General features: G+C 42.2%; 1 protein-coding gene across 2 annotated transcripts in view; it reads left to right on the plus strand.

The window, feature by feature from the left end:
• The window catches only part of maml3 (mastermind-like transcriptional coactivator 3), a 515482-nt gene that overhangs the window by 189446 nt on the left and 312348 nt on the right, over positions 1-13688 (plus strand). The window lies entirely within an intron of this gene.

Here is a 13688-nt window from a genome sequence, read left to right on the forward strand (position 1 = left end):
CTCATACTTTACTCTTGAGCTTTGTCCTGGGTGATTACTTTGGAAAATAGCTTGTGAACCACTGCTATGCCTCTTAGAACTAACATGCAGCACCAGCAGTTTAAGTAAGTCAAACATAGATTAAGCTAAGTTTGATTGCATAGTGCCTGATAACTTGCGTTGCATTGAGCTCTAACTAAACCAAGTGTAACTGAACACTGTGAATGCCAGTAATCATTATTGAGGCCATTGCCAACCAGCTTACTCTTGTAATGGAATAGTCTATCAATAATTGAAACCATCACAGAATTAGTGAGACCGGAGGCTTGTTTAGTGTGACGGTGGCACATTGTTATACATTAGCACAATTAATCAGGTGTACAAATGAACCCAGTCGTTCTCTGGTGTCCTTGCTGAGTCAATGCCGATTGATCAAAAGCTTGTTTATGGTTTTTTGTTGCTGGTAAAACCTGAATTTAATTCAGTGCTCAAACCTGTCATTTCTATTGGGGGCGGGGGAGGCGGGATTCAAGCTTTAACAAAATTTAAGATGATTTGCAAGCTGTAGTTTGAACTATATTTTGTACCTCTTGACTTTTTAATTTCTTTGACACAGATTATTTCTTAAAGGAATTATAAATATGAAAACAAAATCTGGAAAACCTTGAGGCTGGAGAAGGTTATTGGCAACCAGCATTTAAATGAAGAGGGACCAGAAAGAGCAAATAACTACAGACTACTTTCAGGGGTTAAGGGGTCTGCAACAATGGAACACTACTCCTGCCTTATGGATAGGAAATTTGGATAAGGAGTACATATATGTTTTCACTTGGAGGGGTTTGTGAGTTGGAAGATGCTCATCTTCTTCATGTATAGTTCCTGAGGGTTCAAGGATGGGTTCCGTTTAGTGGTAGGGAATGATGTCTGTAAGGAACCTGCAGACGCTGATGACTCAATGGTACCTCCAGGTGGGACAGGAAGGGTGGACATGTTGCTAGTGTGGGTGATGGTGTGCTCCTTCTTCCGTTTACATTGGGCTTGTGCACTTGAATGATTGGATTTGAGATTCTCCTTTTCCATATTGAACATTCAGGGGCATGGAATTCCGAGGAATCACTGGGATGTTAACTTTTTTCAAGGGAGCTTGAAGAATTTTTAAATTATTTCTTGCTGATTTAGTAATCTCTTACTCTGAAGAAACTCAGAGAGAGAGATGGTATACGTGCCTTTACCTGGACACGGAATATAAAACTCAGGAAGTCATGTTGCAGCTGTATGAAACTTTGGTTAGGGCACAGTTGGAATATTGTGTGCAGTTCTGGTTACTGCATTACAGGAAGTATATATGGCTTTGGATATGGTGCCAGAGAGGTTTACCAGGGTATTTTCAAGATTAGGGAGTATTTGCTATAAAGTTCAAAAAAACTTTGTTTTCTCTAGAGCATAGGAGGCGTCCTGATGGAAGTACATAAAATTATGAGATTTATAAATAGGGTGGATATTCAGAGTCTATTTCTCCTTGAGTGGAAATGTCAAATACTAGAAAGCACAGATTTAAGTTGAGAGGGAAAAATTTAAAGAAGATATGTGAAGTCAGGGAAGTTGGTGGAAACAGATAAGAAATCAACATTTAAGATCTACTTAGACATATAGTTTAACTGCATGGTGTTTGCTTATTCTGACCTCATAAAGCACTTTCCCAGGCCCAAAAAATCCACTGGTGAGGTGAGAGAGAAGAGTGGAAATACGATTGGGGAGGGGGTGGCTCAGGTGGTAGCAGAGTGGAGGAGAAATGACCCTAGAAAGCTGCCATAAAGACCTCTTCTTACAACAATGCAACTAATTGGAGGCCTAGCGTCTTCCTCCCCAGAACATGTGCCTAACTGCAAGATTTAAGCTCAAGTTATACATGGCATCTAAGCCTGTTGCTAGATTAAGGAAGCTGAACACAGGACAGCAGCTACATTGAAAGAACTCACCAAGGTTACTCTCCTTTGACTAACGTATTTATAAAAGAACTAAAAGGAAAAATTCTCGGTGTCTTTCAATCCAGGTGCTATCAGCTCTTTTCCATTTCTATTGGAAATTATATATATTCTTGAAGTCTATTTAAGAAAAAAGTGAAAGGACTATTGAAGAAAATATTAAGATGAAAGAAAAATAAAGGCAACAGAAAAGAAAGGAAGAACTTGTTAGGTGTCTTTCATGAGCTAAAGACATCCCAAAACACTTCACAGTCTCTCAGTAATGTAATCATGAAATGGTCTCACTGTTGTTATGTGGGATATAGGCATCCAATTTACTTAAAATGAAGTCTGAAGAGATAGAAATAGGAATTAAAGATATCACTATGAAACCCTATTTTAGTGTTTGGATTACTATACAAGGAGTACTTAGATGCAGGTTAGTATGGGCATTTTCTGACTGGCCATTTTAGCAAGGACGGGGTGAACAACAGGAACTGTTGGAGATGCACACGTTAGTGTAGTATGGTATCCTTGTTAACGAAGTAGGATTTTCATTGTGCTGGTGCTTAATTAAATTTGTTCAGTTTCATTCTACATTAGTTACAAGTTCCTATTAATCCAGTCTCTCTTCCAGTTTAGAGACCTTGCATGTTTTGTTGTTGCTCTGAATTTAATCTCTTGCACTCCCCTTTATTTGTTTGTTTGTTTGTTTATTGACTGATGATTTGATTGATTGAGATGCAACAGAGAACAGGCCCTTCGAGACACGCCACCCAGCAATCCCCCGATTTAATCTGAGCCTAATCATGGGATAAATTACAAGAACAAATTAACCTACCAGCTGATCTGTCTTTGGAGTGAGGGAGGAAACCGGAGCACCTGGAGGAAGCCCATGCGGTCACAGGGAGAACGTACAAACTCCTTACAGCAGACATCCCACCTCTCCCGGAACTTCCGGGAGTCTCCCGCATATTAATAGTGGCTCCTTGATACCCGCAAATTATATACAATATCACAGAGATCAATTTTTTTGAGAGCGAGCGAGAGAAAAGCAAGAGAGAGTGCACGCACGAGAGAGAGTGAGAGAGAAAGCAAGCGAGAGCGAAGGCAAGCGAGTGTGCGAGCAAGAGAGCAAGCAAGCAAGCAAGAGCGAGAGCAAAAGAAAGCGAGAGAGGGAGAGAGAGCGAGCGAGAGAGAAAGCAAATGAGAGCACTTCAGAGTGCGTGAACGACCACGAGAGGGAGAGGGAGAGGGAGAGAGAGAGAGAGAGAGAGACAGACAGACAGACATTGTAGAGTGTTCCAAAAAAAAATAAAACGTACGTCACCCCAGACTACACTAAAGTGTACCCCTGCCTAATAGCGGTCAAAATAATGACAGTGTTGCTCGCTGCACTGTTTGCAACAGTGACTTTTCTATTGCCCATGGTGGGTTAAGACTGTCAAAGACATGCTGAGGTGAGTTTATCAGGTGTCAATCGTTCATTAGCATAGCTGACGTTATTTAAACTAGCTGGCTAGCTGCTAAGGAGCTACTCTATTGCAGACATCCCACCTCTCCCAGGAGTCTCCCGCAAATTGATGGTGCTACCTCCCTGAAATGAGTTTTTGCAGGGTGGGATGTCTGTTACAGGCAGCGGAATTGAAGCTGAGTTACCTGTGAGGTGTTGTGCTAACCACTAGGCTATCGTGATCTTAATTGCTCTGCCAATTGCAACTTGATTCCAAACTCTGGAATTCTCAACCTCTCTTCTCACTTTAAAAATATCCTTTAAGGTCTACTTCTCTGACCAAGCCTATAGTCACTTATTCCAAATTTCCTCTCTGTGTTTTGGTGTCAAACTTTATTAAGCAGTAGTGATTGGGGATTCATTGGTTAGGGAAACAGCCAAAAGGTTCTGTAGATGAGAATGAGATTCCCAGATGGTATGTTGGCTCACAGATGCCAGGGTCAGGGACATCTCGGATCAAGTCCATAGAGTTCTTAAGTGGTAGGGTGAGTAGAAAGAATTTGGAGTCTACTTTGGTACCAGTGTCATAGCATGAAGGATGATGAGGTCCTGTAGGGTGAGTTCAGGGAATAAGATACTAAATTAAAGCACAGGACCTCCAGTGTTGTGATCTCAGAATTGCTACAAGTGCCATGTGCTAGTGATGTCTGAAATAGGAAAATAATGGCCAAGGAGATGAAGGACTATACATCTTTCCATTATTGGTCTATCTTCCAGGGAAAGTGGGGCCTGTACAGTTTGCACCTAAATTGGAGGGGGACTACTGTCCTTGCGGGAAGGTTTACTAGTGCTGCTCCGGGGGTGTGGCGGGAGTTGCAGGGGAATGGGAAACAGGATAGCAAGTGGAGTGGTTGTGGGGAAAGATGTTGTTCAGCCTACATACAAAGACAGGAACTGAAAGGTTGAGTTTAGTGTGAATTATGTTCTGCTTTGTGTTTATTTCAATGCAAGGACTATTGTAAGTAAGACAGATGAGCTTAGAGCATGGATCAGCACATGAAAAGAAAAAAATATTTCTTTAATAATCTTCCTGTTAAGTGTCTTTGGATGTTTCATTATATTAGAATGAAACATGTATGAATTGTTGCTGAATGTTGTTGAAAATGCTTCCTTTCGGTCTTTGGTGATTGCGCACTTCTTGATGTGCAAAACACCCCACTTAAGCTCAGACAAGTTAGTCTGCTGGTTAGTTTATGGAACTCAGCATGTGGAGAAGTGTGAATGTGATAACCATGCTGTGTTACTTTTTAATGCAGTGCTATTAGAGCAATGAGCACGTGGAACACACAACAGTATCCAGAGAGTGACTGTATTCAAAGGCAAAGACATTTTTAATGTTTGGTAACTTTTTTTTACAGGAAAGTTGAACAGCCTTAATACAAACTGAATAGTCTTCCGCTCCTCCAATGCATGAAAATATACACTAGACACATACGTATAAAGCAACTAAACCATAGAAAGTTCATAAAACAATAATAAATATTAAGCAGTAGGCTACAATAGTACAACTTTGGTACTGGTTACAAACAGTTGTAATTTTGATCTTGCAGATTATATCCTCTTCTGAACCACTTTTGAATTGATCAGATTCCTGCACCAAAGCGGCACTTCTTGTGTTATTTACCCTGAAGAAAATGGAAACATTTCATCTTTGCACAAGTATTGTAGTTGTCCCCTGAGGACAGGTGGTGCATCTCTACTACTGAGTAACAAGGGGATGGGCGGTGTTTGGTGGGGTGGGGGGGGGGGTTGCAATTAGTAATTTTTGACAAGTTCTTCAGTTTTGGCACAGAGCACCACAAATCTGGATGTAATCTGTGGCTAGGTATGCACATCCCATTCTTTTGTTCTTGCTTCTCCACTGCCCAGCACCAGATCCCTGTTGAATTGAAGGAACTTGGCTCTGTGCAGGATCTGAATTCAGTCTCGCGAGTGTTTCCATTCATGTCTTCCCTCCCGATCAGGATGCTTGCGGGACAGGCAGGATCAGATTACCTGTCCGATGCAGGCTCTGCCTTGTCAGCCAGAAGAAGACCAGAGGCTCTCTGTACCACCACTTGTCCAGATGATTTGAGGATACTGTTAACTGTTTGAATTCTAAATGCCTTTTCCATTTGCCAGACGCCACTGGGTTTCTCACATCTTTCAGGATATTCAAATATCTCTCAGGAGAGAACCAGGCATTAATGTTTAAGTGGTATGTGTTTAACAAGGCCCTAGGAGCTCCTAACCCCTGTTCTGTTCCACAGTTTGAGAACACAACTGAATTTAACCCCTCAGCTGTTAAGTGTTTTGAATTTTCCAATACCTGCTGATGTATAAATTCCTAACTCCAGAAATTATTACTTTGGAAAGGAGAAAGCTTCAAATCCTGCACTGTAAACTCAGGATATGTATGGGTCAATGTGTTGTTAATTTATGTACAGTGCCCTGTGTGCTTTGTACTAGAATTGGGGTGGGAGGATCCAGTTCATGTGTACGTTGCTGGTGGTGGTTCTTCGTCTTGCCCTGATGCGAGAGTTGAAGTGAGAAGTGTTTGTAGTCCGGCCATCATTAGCTTTCCCTGGATTTCAAATTTGCATCCAGGTTAATTAGTGTTCTCTTGGAAAAATCCCACTTCACTTTCTCCTGGTTGGTTTTGGGGATGTTGAGATGTATGCTTCCTTCATCAGCTGTTGGTTGCACTTAGTAGAGTCTGTCATGTGAGGCTCTTAATAAAATCAAGTGCCGATTGATTTGTGTTGATTGTGGCATTTTTGCATGCTGAATGTCATTCTTTGCAATAATGATGTGTGAGCACATTTCCAAATTTTTATGTTCATGTGTAATTACTGAGAGTGTATACCTATTTACATAGTAAAGACATTGCAGTATTGCACTGGTTTAATTTATTCTTCTTGTTTATTTGTCTCACTGTCAGTTTTCAGCAATGCTGCACCCCTAAGTGAAAATGCTAAAAGCGTAACATCCCTTTCCCATTGAGTACATGATCAGTGCTGGTTTGGCAGATTAGGATCAAAGGAAAGGATTCTCTCAGGTGAGATGTTCAACACAGGTCCTGCTTCCTGGTGAACAAGTTAAATCTCACATTAAGGGTTGAAAAAGAATCAGGCACTCTCCCCCGCCCCCCAACAAAGAATTCTGGCCAACCCTCCTCCCTGAAGTAACCCCACCGGAATCAGATTAAATGTTAGTCCATTTCATGAGTGTTGAAGTTACAAAATAAGCAAAGCATTTACCTACATAAAGCCAGTGGCTGCCCCGTTTCATGTGAAGTATTTCGTTTAATGCAGGACTGTACAGTAAATAAGATGTTGCTTCAATGGACTGAGAGCTGGAGGCATGGGCTTGCAGTCTGATTCTACCTATACGGGTTGTTGCCAGTTGATTTTTGCCAATTGACTGCACTTGGCCCTTGAGTGCACCAAGTCTCACTGGGTTACAGCTCCAAAAGATTTGGCAACCCTCCACAGCCTTGCCTGTTGGAAGTTCTCTGTCTAAGTCTAGACTCGTGTTTCAGAAGGTGATCTGTAATGCAGACATAAAATGAAGCCTTCAGCATTTAATGGCCCTGTACTTTTTCGGACAGATTGTTATTACACAGCTATTAACTCAGCAATTGTACATCCGGATCCAAATTTATAACAGCACCACAGTAGAACATCCAAGTAAATTCAGGACCTTGACATCATACTATGCAGAGTCCTGATCCTGAGATAATGATACGTACCTCTTGAATCGATCTCCGATTCCTTTAGCATATATAATATTTTAATTATTGACCATCAAGATGGTAGTTTATTAACTCAGACTTGCTTTTTGAGCTGTAAACAGACCAACAGTTGGGGATTTCTGCGCCAGTGTACGGTTACAGATAATGAATTATCAGGTAACAAAAGCATATATGAGGGTGAAATTAGCCTTCCTCTGATATAGCAAACTCATCAGGTGTAAAATGGTGGAAAGATAGTAAAGGGTGTGGGACCAGCTAGCTGAAGAAGCCCTGAATTTGCTTTCAAACAGCTGTAGATTGGCACAGATTAGAATTTACAGCAGCTGCGTAAATGATCCATCAGTCATAACTCATCGGCAATGCTGGCTGAAGCAGATGACAGAAGCTAGTGGGTGAATTACACACAGCTTGATGTTCTGCTGTGATAAACCAAATCGTCCTCCCACGGTGGCCAGCCAGTCAGCAGGCACTTGGGAATTGTATTCACTAGACAGCTAGTAATGTGATAAAAATGCTGCTGAATATTCAGCAAACTGGGGAATCAAGAAACACCGTTCGGACCGGCAGTCTTAACACAAGTGAAAGATCTGGCATTTTAAAATCTAGGGAACTGTCCCTTTACCCCATCTTTTATCTTCCAAATAATACAATAATTCCTGCAGTGGTTAGAAGGTATTTGAATTAAAGCAGGCAAAGACATTAGCAAATATTCATTGTTCTTTTCCAGTCATTGACCTAGTCTGTTCCTTTCATATACCACTAATTGTTCCTTCGACTGCTATCAGGGTATACAGGAGTTAAAATGGGTAAGTGCTATCTTAACATTTAGGGATTTGATAGAAAGTTTGCTGGCAAATTTTAGAAATCTAAAAAACCCAAGATTGTAGTGTTCAAACAATAGGCGTCTCAACATCTGCTAGAGGGTCTCTATATAAATATTTATATTCTTTTCATCTGGTGTTGGAGTAATTCTGTTTTCCCAGTGTTTTCTGGCTTGGTGGGAGTGCATTCTTGAGTCGTATTAATGGTGTCAAGTAAGGTACTTCTGAAGGCATGCACCCCTTCTCCTCATCCTTCCATTTTTATTTACCACCCTAGATGGTGTACCCTTGACAGGATGCGTGTGATCCCAGGCTACTTCTTTTGTTCCCCAGCACAGAGCAACCAAACGGAGGCAGTCCCCCATACTTTCCCTTCCTTGCAAATAGCTGCATGGCCCAAGGGCTCTTGAGTTAACAAGTTGCACGTCCAAGTCCCATTCCAGAACATGAGCTTATTGTCTTCGCTAATATCTTGTGTAAGCACAAGAGATTCTGCAGGTTCTGGAAATCCAGAGTAACATAAACAAAATGCTGGGGGAACTCAGCAGGCCAGGCAGCTTCTTTGGAGAGGAATGAACAGCTGATGCTTCGAGAGGAATGAACAGCTGATGTTTCAGGCCGAAACCCTTCTTCAGAACTCGAGAGGAAGGGGGAGGAAAGCAGGATTCTTTGTGCCATTCTGCTCACAGACTTGAGTCATGCCTCTGCAAGCAAGCGTTTCATTCTACCTGTACCTCACCCTACTGGTGCATGTGACAATAGATTTAATTTGGCTTGAACTGACCTGATTCATTGTTCATTTCATGTAGAGCCAGGTAGATGGTGCCAGCCTTTAGGACTACTGCAGTTCATATCCTCTTCTCATCTGCTATGTTTGGATGGTACAGCATGGGAACTCTCAGAAAGTTGAGTGTTCAAGACTCACTTGAGTACAGACCCAGCTGATTTTTCTGTGCTGAGCTGTTTCAGAAGTGGTATTTTGGATGAGATGTTAAACCAAGGTACTATCTGCACACTCAGGTTGATATGAAAGAAAAAGCAAAGATTAATGGCTTAAGTCAAGCCCAGTATTGATCCCGTACCTCCAGTGGAGAGGTGTAGTGGTAAAGTACAGGGAGAGAAGTAACTGAAGTTATTGGAGCAACTCTGGCTTCTTGTTGTTGTGGCCTGGCATTATCTGGTATTTCTGGCATTATCTATGTTTATCTTAGATTTCTGGCATCAGCAGGTTTCTTAGACATTGGAGGAAACCAAAGTTTTGGTGACTACGAATAAAGTAAGAAAATGAATCTCAGGGTAGTATGTGGTTAACGTACACATATTTGATAATAAATTTACTTTGAACTTTAAACTTTGAAGTAGAATTAAAAACCCTTGGGAAAATGAAGTAATCTTTGTGGGATTTTTCTGCTCCCATTTGTTACCATAGTTAAGCACGTTGAGCACCCATTTGACCTATCCCATCCAAGTTGAGCATCCATTTGACCTATGCCATCCACGTTGAGCACCCATTTGACCTATGCCATCCACATTGAGCATCCATTTGACCTACGCCATCCAAGTTGAGCACCCATTTGACCTATGCCATCCACGTTGAGCACCCATTTGACCTACGCCATCCACATTGAGCATCCATTTGACCTACGCCATCCAAGTTGAGCACCTATTTGACCTATGCCATCCACGTTGAGCACCCATTTGACCTATGCCATCCACATTGAGCACCCATTTGACCTATGCCATCCACGTTGAGCACCCATTTGACCTACGCCATCCACATTGAGCATCCATTTGACCTACGCCATCCACGTTGAGCACCCATTTGACCTACGCCATCCAAGTTGAGCACCCATTTGACCTATGCCATCCACGTTGAGCACCCATTTGACCTATGCCATCCACGTTGAGCACCCATTTGACCTATGCCATCCAAGTTGAACACCCATTTGACCTATGCCATCCAAGTTGAACACCCATTTGACCTACGCCATCCACATTGAGCACCCATTTGACCTACGCCATCCAAGTTGAGCACCCATTTGACCTACGCCATCCAAGTTGAGCACCCATTTGACCTACCCCATCCACGTTGAGCACCCATTTGACCTATGCCATCCACGTTGAGCACCCATTTGACCTATGCCATCCAAGTTGAACACCCATTTGACCTATGCCATCCACGTTGAGCACCCATTTGACCTACGCCATCCAAGTTGAACACCCATTTGACCTACGCCATCCACGTTGAGCACCCATTTGACCTATGCCATCCAAGTTGAGCACCCATTTGACCTATGCCATCCAAGTTGAACACCCATTTGACCTATGCCATCCACGTTGAGCATCCATTTGACCTATGCCATCCACGTTGAGCACCCATTTGACCTATGCCATCCAAGTTGAACACCCATTTGACCTAACCCATCCACGTTGAGCACCCATTTGACCTATGCCATCCAAGTTGAGCACCCATTTGACCTATGCCATCCAAGTTGAACACCCATTTGACCTATCCCATCCACGTTGAGCACCCATTTGACCTACGCCATCCAAGTTGAGCACCCATTTGACCTATGCCATCCAAGTTGAGCATCCATTTGACCTATGCCATCCACGTTGAGCACCCATTTGACCTATGCCATCCAAGTTGAACACCCATTTGACCTATCCCATCCACGTTGAGCATCCATTTGACCTATGCCATCCACGTTGAGCACCCATTTGACCTATGCCATCCAAGTTGAACACCCATTTGACCTATCCCATCCACGTTGAGCACCCATTTGACCTATCCCATCCACGTTGAGCAGCAAGCATCCTTCTGTACTTACCCCGTTTCCCCAATCTTGGTCCAGAGCACTCAATGCTAACACGATTGAAGTATTCATCAAATCGTTTTTTTCAATAGCTGTCAGTGACCCAGCTTCAACCATCCTCTCAGGCAGTGCATGACAGTTACTTACCACTCTCTGGGTGAAAGTCCCCTGCATATCCCCTCTGAATTTTTTTCCCTTTTACCCAAATCTATGTTCACTAGTTTTATCTATCACTGATATGGGGAAAAGTTTCCTGCAGTTGAACCTGTTGGTACCCCTCGTGATTTTATATACCTCAGTCATGTTTCCTTTTATTCTCCTCTACTCCAGGCATTGAATTGCTTATCTCAGATGAACCTGTTTTGTACCCTGACAAGCACCGTTATGTCATTCTTGTATCTTCCTCCAGAACTGCATGTGGTACTCCAGATGCGAACTGACCAAGTCTTTATAAAATTGGAGCATAATCCTTCTACCTCTGTACTCAGTTCCCTCTCTTTCTAACCACATTGTCTACTTGCATTGTCACTATCAAGGATCTGTGGATTTTTATGCCAAGATCCCTCTATTCATTAATACTCCTGAACGCCCTACTTCATTAGTGTATCACCTCACGTTCATTGGATTACAACTCCCGTCTGATTTTTTTCACAGCCTGGTTCTCCATAACATCGATGTCTCTCTGTAGCCAAACACTACCTTCCTAATGTCTCTGGCAGGTTTGATGTCATCTGTAAATTTGCTGATCTTATCATCCACGTACACGTCATTTACATATATATTAGAAACAGCAAGGATTCCGGCAGAGACCCTTGTGAAACACCACTAGTTATAGTCATTCTATTGCAACAAACAACCCTTCTATCATCAATCTCTGTCTCATATTGCCAAGTTATTTTTGGGTACAGTTTGCCAAATTACTCTGGATCCCAAGGACCCTAACCTTTTGAACTAGTCTCCCATGTGGGACCTTGTCAAAGGCCTTTCTTAAGTGTACCTTCACTGATACACTTTGTTTCCACATAGAAATGAATCAAATTGCTTCGATAGTATCTGCCCTTGATAAAGCCGCTCTGGCTTCCTCTTCCTCAAAATTTTTTTCCATTTTTCATCCATTGATGAAAGGCTCGCAGATCTTTAGTTTTCAGGTTTTTACCTGCTGGATTTCTTGAAAAAGAGCTAAACTTCCAGTCGTCTGGAACCTCACTTGTGTCCAGTGAATATCTTGATTTCTCAGCCAGAGCCCCAGCAGTCTCTTTCCTTGCATTCTGGAGCAACCCAGGATAAATCCCATCCAGTCCTGTGGAGTTATCCATCTTTAAGCCTTCCAAGGCATCAAGCACCTCCTCTTTATTTATGGAGACCTGCACTAGACATTCACCTATCCTTTTACTGAATTCTCCAGGCTCTTTTTCTCTGAATTCTGATGAAACGTATTTATTTATGACCTCCCCTATACTTTCAGGCTCCATGCACAGATTGCCACTGTTGTCCTTAATGGCCCTACGTCTTCCCTGGTTATGCTTTTGCCCTTAACTTACTTATAGGGTGCTTTCAGATTTACCATAACCTTGTGTGCCAGTGATTTTTTAAAATCACGTTTTCACCTTCCTAATTTCCTTTTTTAGCACTGTCCTACACTGTTTTCTTGACAGGCCTTCCCTGTCACTAGTTCCCTGTCTATCCTTCCTTTTCTCTTTATAAACCCTCACAATCTCTTGACATTCAAATTTTACTAAACTTGTTACCCCTAGCTTACAGAAACACATTTGCCTTGAACTCTTGTTATTTTTGCTTTGAATGCATGAAGCACATTATGGATATGGAAATAATGTGACCAAAGATGCGATTGTTTTACGGCACCCTTTCCAAAATAAGTTAGACTTAAATGCCAGCGCACGCACCTGTTTCTCATGTTCTTGAACGAGCGAAGATTTGAAAATAATGGTGTCGCTGTGATCTTCCTGCTCCTTTCCTCCTTGCGCTGGGAGATCCTGTCAGAAGTGACGCATTTCAGAAGCTGGACATCCTGTAGTTGCAAAAGACAGGATATAAGTGGAAGTTGTTCTTAGTAAGGATTCATTGACTTTGAAAGACTGACAGGTGGGGATGAGTTTTCACAGGTGGCTTGTTGCTGAGTTGTGAAAGAGGCTGTAAAAGATGTAAGTTGATTTTCCTCCTGTAGGTTGAAAATGAAATTCCTTTATACCTGTGGTGCTCTGTCCTAATGTTAGTGGTTTTTAAAAATATACCATTCACTAGTATTAAAGACAAAAAATGAACTTGAGAGTATGTTTCTTAGCTAGAATGTGGTCATTGTGCATGAAATGGATTAGAATAGTGAAAAATAAGAAAGCCCTGAATAGTGTGAGTGTGATGATTTATTTTGTGGTATGTCAGGACCTGTGTACTGTGCCTGTCAAACATCTCAGCTTGTTGCTCAACTCTGGCTAACTACTGCCTCCCATCTAGTGGAAAACACAGTATATTTCCAAATTGCTGATGGACAATGTTGCTATATAGGTTTGGGAAGATGTTGCTTTTTAATACAGGTGTCCCCAGCTTTTCGAACGTTGGCTTTACGAAACCTCGCTGTTACGAAAGACCTACATTAGTTACCTGTTTTCGCTAACAGCAGGTGTTTTCACTGTTACAAAAAAAGCAGGGCGCAAAAAAAAACAGCGTGCGATAAAAGGCAGCGCGCGCCCCGAGCAGCCGCTCCTCCCCGGGAATGGCATTCTCGCCAGCATTGCTTTAACACATGCCTGTGAGCAGCCGTTTGTAAGATGAGTTCTAGGGTATCGGAGATGCCTAAAAGAACTCATAAGGGTGTTGCACTTAGCGCAAAACTAGACATAATTA

Source organism: Mobula hypostoma, chromosome 4 (assembly GCF_963921235.1).
Source record: "Mobula hypostoma chromosome 4, sMobHyp1.1, whole genome shotgun sequence".
NCBI classification, from domain to species: domain Eukaryota; kingdom Metazoa; phylum Chordata; class Chondrichthyes; order Myliobatiformes; family Myliobatidae; genus Mobula; species Mobula hypostoma.